This window comes from Propithecus coquereli, unplaced genomic scaffold (genome assembly GCF_000956105.1).
Source record: "Propithecus coquereli isolate 6110/MARCELLA unplaced genomic scaffold, Pcoq_1.0 Scaffold931, whole genome shotgun sequence".
In the NCBI taxonomy this organism is placed as follows: Eukaryota; Metazoa; Chordata; class Mammalia; order Primates; family Indriidae; genus Propithecus; species Propithecus coquereli.
Genome location: NW_012155630.1, coordinates 101889 through 108154, shown reverse-complemented (window position 1 = coordinate 108154; position 6266 = coordinate 101889). Strand labels below are relative to the sequence as shown.

The 6266-nt window shown below is 48.0% G+C and overlaps 1 pseudogene; it reads left to right on the top strand.

Moving 5' to 3' along the window:
- The first annotated feature begins 574 nt into the window (after nucleotides 1-574).
- LOC105826874 lies at nucleotides 575-5934 on the top strand (annotated as a pseudogene).
- The last annotated feature ends 332 nt before the right edge of the window (nucleotides 5935-6266 follow it).

Below are 6266 nucleotides of genomic sequence, written 5' to 3'. Positions count from 1 at the left end.
TACAGATTCAGGCTAGTCCTATGGGGAAAGTATTTTTTCTCCTTTCTCCCTACCTTCAGGGGCGGGCTCTGTCCTGGAGGGCTGTAGTGGGGGGGCATTGGCTGAGACTGTCGCAAGGCCCGGCCTGGAAAACGCCTTGTCTCGTTTCTTTCCTCCTCCAAGGGTGGGTTTTCACCTGCCAGAGGGGGAGATAACCCCCCAGACTGGGGGAAGGGCACTTCCTGGGGCTACCTGGCATCTCAGCTCAGGAAGTGGCGACCTTTATTATTCCACCCCTTCAAGGGCAGGGTTGTCTAGTTGGCAAGAAGTACACACTTCAGGGCTGCTAGAGAACCCCTGCCTAAGGCCCCTGAGGGACCCAGACCAGAAAGCAGCCTGTCTCACTATTCCTCACCAGCAGATGTGGGGTCAGTCCCTTTGGTGCGCAGTATCAGTGGTCAGATCGCAGTCAAGGGTCATCCACCACCCCTACAGGGTCACAGTCCAGAGAACAGCTTCCCTTGTTCCTCCACACTACCAAGGGTGAGGAACTAATTCTTTGGGAGGAGGCGCCGATTACCAAGTGACAGCGAAAATGAGGCTGCACTACTGCGCTGGGAAAACAGCCTCCTTCACTCTCTACTCGGCCCTTCCCGTTGTGGAGTCTGTCCGTTTGGCTGGCAGCTCTGGCTACCAAGTCGCAGCAAAGAGGTGACCACGTGTCTCAGCTTGAAGAGCAGCCTCCTTGGTCACTAGACACTCTTAGGGGTGCATGCTGTCTCTTTGTTGCAAAATAGCCCAGCTGTGGAGATTCAACAATCAGGTTGCTGTGGTCACGAGTTTCAGATACACACACACACATACACACTCACAGAAAGAGAGTAAAAAGGAAGAAGAAAAAAAGAGAAGGAAAGAAAAAAAAAATATATATATATATATATACGAAAAATAAAAAATAAAAATTAAGAGAGATATGTATATAGAAAAAAAAATGACCCCTTTACTCCACCTAGAGGCGGAGGGGGGGGGTCGAGTCGCCTGGGAGAGGGCGTGGTTATGTCGTCCCAGATCACAGCTCTACAAGTGGTCTCCTTCAGTTCACCGTCTCCTTGGTGCATAGCACCGGCGATTGAATGGAACAGGGCCGCCGGAGACCGCCTGGAAACTCGGCAGAAATATCACTCTTTCTCCCTTTTCCGCCCTTTGGAAGGCGGGGCTTGAGTCAGCGGCTGGGACAGACTCCGCAGATTCGGGAGAAAAAGTGGCTTCTTGCATTACTCTCCTCCTCATAGGGCTCGACCAGCTCTGCCACGGAGGCAGCCGCGATGACTCAGGCTGTTGCCTGGGCAACAAGCCCCAGCGGCTCCAGGCTTTGGGCTCCCCAAATGACGGTTGTCCACACCCTGCAAGTCAGCGCTGGAGCCGGGTCCGCTGCTGCTGTCTGCTGGAGCTGCCTCCCAGAGCCGCCTGCTGAACCCGCTGCCCCCCCCAACACACGGAGACTCTGGACAGATCAGCGGGAGGACTCTGTGCTTTGCCTCTCTCAGCGCGCACCGAACTTTCAGCGATTTCCACCGTCAGAGCCTCTTTTATGTTGTTCCCCTCCCTCAATCTGGTCCTGGCGGTCTCCTGTGGCAAGAAGCCTACCTCCAAACTCTCCCCTGTGGGCTCGGGCAGCATCCGATCTGGGAAGCGCCCACTCAGGTCAGTTCCTCCTCACCGATGCTGACCCAGCACCAGTCAGCACCACGCACTGGTGAATTCAAAGTGGTCCCTGCTCCTGTCTCCACTCCCCACTGCCTGTCGGTCAGTGCTACCACTTCGCACTGACTTCTGGCACTTCCCTGCCTGTGTGGGAGTGGAGTTTGGTAAAGGAAGAGTCACCTTCCTGTGAGTCAGATCTCACTGCCCGGGCAAGCCCGCCAACAGGCATGGCCGTCCCATGCTGCACTCCCCACTGTTTGTTCCGTACTCTCTGGTATTTGCGGCAGCTTTTTCAGTTCACCTTTTTTTTCCGCAGCACTGCTTGTTCCTCACTGCTTCTCTGTAGATTCATGAAGCTTATCCTGTGGGAGCACGCCTCACTCACGTGTGGGTGTCCGTGTTCTTCACCTCCCACTCTGGCAGCAGAGAGCCAGGAGGTCACCCCTAATCTTCCATTTTCCCAGACCAAGAATATACTCTTAAACAACAAATGAATGAGGGGAAGAAATTATAGACAAAATGAGAAAATACTTTTAGACAAATGAAAATGAAAACACAACATACCAAAACTTAAGAGAAGCAGCAAAAGCACTGCCCAGGGGGAAATTTATACCTGTAAACAACTACAATAAAAAAGAAGCAAGATCCAAAATCCACACTCTGATTTTACACCTTAAGGAGGCAGAAAAATAAGAGCAACCTGAACCCCCCAAATTGTCAAACCTTTAGCTAGGTCCAATAAGAAAAGAGAAGATTCCAATTACTAAAATCACAAATGAATGTGGAAACTTTACTATGAACCTTTCAAAAATAAGAATTTAATAACTGTACACCAACAAAGTAGATAACCTAGATGAAATGGATAACTTCCTAGAAACACACAAACAACCAAAACTTAGGAAGAAATAGAAAATCTGAATGGACCTATTGCACGGAAAGGGACTGTATCAGCAATCAAAAGAAAAGCCCAAGACAGATGGTTTCACTGATGAATTCAACCATTTAAAGAATTATCACCAATCCTCAAACTTTTCCGAAAAATAGAAGAAGAGGAACACGTCCTACTTTACGCTATGAAGCCAGTATTACTCTGATATCAAAGGCAGATAAAGACACAAGAAAACTATAGACTACTATCCCTCATGAGTATGGATGCCAAAATACTCAAAAAGATACTAGCAAAAAAACCCCAGCAGTTTAGTAGGAGTATTATCCATCATGAACAACTGGGATTTTATTTCAGGAAGGCAAGGATGATTGAACATATGAAAATCAATCTATGTAATGCACCATAATAATAGAAAGAAGTGAAAACACACAATCACTTCTGTTGAAGTAGAAAAAGCATTTGATAAAAGCTAACACTCTTTCAGGATAATTAATACTAAACAATCTAGGAACAATCTGAAATATGATAAAAATGATTTATGAAAAACCCTCAGTTAACATACTCAGTAGCAAAAGAACGAAAGCTTTTCCCTAATATCAAGTGCAAGACAAGGATGCTTCCTTTTTCCTTATCTATTCAACATTGTACTGGAAGTTCTAATCAGAGTAATTAGGCAAAAAAAAGAATTGGAAGGCATCCAAATTTGAAAGAAAGAGGTAAAATTATCTCTGTTCGGAAATGATATGTTCTTATACACAGAAAATCCTAAAGAGTTCTCACCTACCCACCCCCACAAAAACTATTATAGCTAATTAATTAATGAATTAATCCTGCAAAGTTGCAGGATACTAGATCTAATAAAAAAATCAGATTTTATTTATATACTTTAGCAATGAAAAAATCCCAAAATAAAGCTTAGAAAAACACTTACATCTATAATAGCATCCGAAACAATAAAATACTTAGTAAATAAATTTAACCAAGGAAGCACCAGACTTGTAAACTGAAAATAAACAAACGATCTAATAAAAAAATCAGATTTTATTTATATACTTTAGCAATGAAAAAATCCCAAAATAAAGCTTAGAAAAACAGTTACATCTATAATAGCATCCGAAACAATAAAATACTTAGTAAATAAATTTAACCAAGGAAGCACCAGACTTGTAAACTGAAAATAAACAAACCATTGCTGAAAAAAAAAATTTAAGACCCAATAAATGGAAAGAAATCCTGTGTTCATAGTTTGGAAAACTTAATATCATTCAGATGGCTATAGTATCTGAAGCAAACTACAGACTCATTATAATTCCTATCAAAATCCCTAGGATCTTTTTTGCAGAACTGGAAAAAGCTGACCCTAAAAATATGAAATTATTAGAGGCCCAAAATAGCCACAAGAATTTTGAAAAAGTTGGAGGATTCATACTTCCTGGTTTCAAAACTAACTACAACACTACAGTAATCACAACCTCGTGGTAATGGCCTCAAGACATACATACATACCAATGGAACAGAATAAACAATCTGGAAATAAACCCTCACATCATATGGTCAGTTGATTTTTTACAAGGGTAGCAAGATCATTCAGTGGGGATAGGACAGTCTTTTCAACAAATGATGCTAGGATAATTGGATACTGAAATGAAAAATAAAAAGTCGAACCCCTACCTCACACCATACACAAAAATTAACTCAAAATTCTAAACTTAACATATAAAACTCTCAGAAGAAAACATAGGGGTGAATATTTATAACCATGGATTTGGCTATGGATTCTTGGATATGACACTAAAAGCACAAGCAACAACAAAATTAACTGAACTTTATAAAAACTGAAAACTTCTGTGCATCAAAGGATATTATCAAGAAACAGCTCTTTGACCACATTCCAGAGCCCGGGATCTGGGACCCTGCTTCCCAGCTACCAGTGCCTCCTGTCCCACTTGAGTTTGACAGGAAGGATGGCCGGATCCTTGGGAAGCTCCCAGCCTGGAGCTGCAAGGGCCCCTGCTTGAGGAGAGGGGCCAAGCTCTACTCTGGGAAGTGAAAATGTGCTTCATCGAGAGCTGCTGATTGCCATAGCAGTGAAGTTTCTGCAGAATCGCCAGGTCTACCAGAGCCCACTTGCGACCAGGAGAGCATTCCTTAAGAAGAAAGGGCTGACAGATGAAGAGACTGATTTGGCTTTCCAGCAGTCGGGCACTGCAGCCGATGAGCCTTCCTCCTTGGGTGGTTCCTGTCCAGCCCCCTCACCTCATTTCTCAGCCAAACAGCCCTGCAGGTTCTGAACCAATGGCGAGATTGTGGTGCCTTGGCTATCATCATGGCAGGGATCGCATTTGGCTTTTACCAGCTCTGCAAAAAGTCAAGAAGTACCTGCTCCCCTTCATCCTGGGCAGCCGAGAGGACAGGAAGCAGCTGGAGAGAATGGAGGCCAGTCTCTCTGAGTGAGTGGCAGCGTGGCCCAGACAGTGACTCAGTTACAGACCACCATCGCCTCTGTCCAGGAGCTGCTGATTCAGCAGCAGCAGAAGGTCCAGGAGCTTGTCTATTAGCTGGCTGCTGCCAAGGCCACTACATCCACGAACTGGATCCTGGAGTCCCAGAATATCAATGAACTCAAGTCAGAAATTAACTCCTTGAAAGGGCTTCTTTTAAGTCGGAGGCAGTTCCCTCCATCCCTCTTGGCCCCAAAGATCCCCTCCTGGCAGATCCCAGTCAAGTCGCTGTCGCCCTCCAGTCCTGCGGCCGTGAACCCCCACAGCAGCAGCGACACTTCTCCGGTCAGCAACGAGTCTACGTCATCCTCGCAGGGAAGGAGGGCCACAGCCCTGAGGGCTCCGCAGTCTCGTACCACCTGCTTGCTGGGCCCCCAGGAGGAGGGAGAGGGGGTAATAAACGTCAAGAGCCAGGTAAGGCTGGAGATGCAGGGCGAGGAAGACAAGAGGGAGGATGAGGAGGAAGAGGAGGACGGCCTGGGGGTGCAGAGGGAGGACCGCCGGGATGGGGACGGGCAGATAAACGAGCAGGTGGAGAAGCTGTGGCTAGCCGAAGATGCCAGCAACGAGAATGAGCGGGAGGGACTAGGGCCCCCACCTGCCTCTCCCCCGCAACAGCAGCGTGCCATGGCCCCACCACCTCCTCTGGCCCTGGGAGGGCGGCCTGGAGCACAGGTGGGGGCCAGAACTGTCCTCAGCTGCATTGCGGCCTGGCGGCGGAGGTGTGGGGCGTCACAGCTCTGTCCACCAGCCCCCTTTCGCCTGCCCGCCAGCCCCAGCCTGCCATTTCCTCAGCTCCGCCCCCGCCAGCCCCTCTCCGGACAGATTTCCTGCCCAGGGTGTGTGTGCTGCGTGTCTTGATTACCGTGACACCATGCACGGCCAGTGTGGTGTCCTCACCAGCCTCCTGGCTCCTCGGCGGACGGGATGAGGAGCTGTGGTCCCTCTGGTGTCTGCTGCCCCCCGCCCCCACACACACCAGTCCGGCCCGTCCCCACAGCCCTGGGGCGCCTGTCCCCAACCCCAGCTGTGTCTGATTGTTCTCCCAGACAAATGAAACCACCCTGCACTTGTGCCCACCCCCATTTGCCGAATAACGGCTCAGCTAGTCCCATGACAAGCCAGTCATTGGCGCCCTCCTGACAGCCGCCTCTGTCCTTCCCACCAGGAGGCTCATATTCATCTGTGTGATC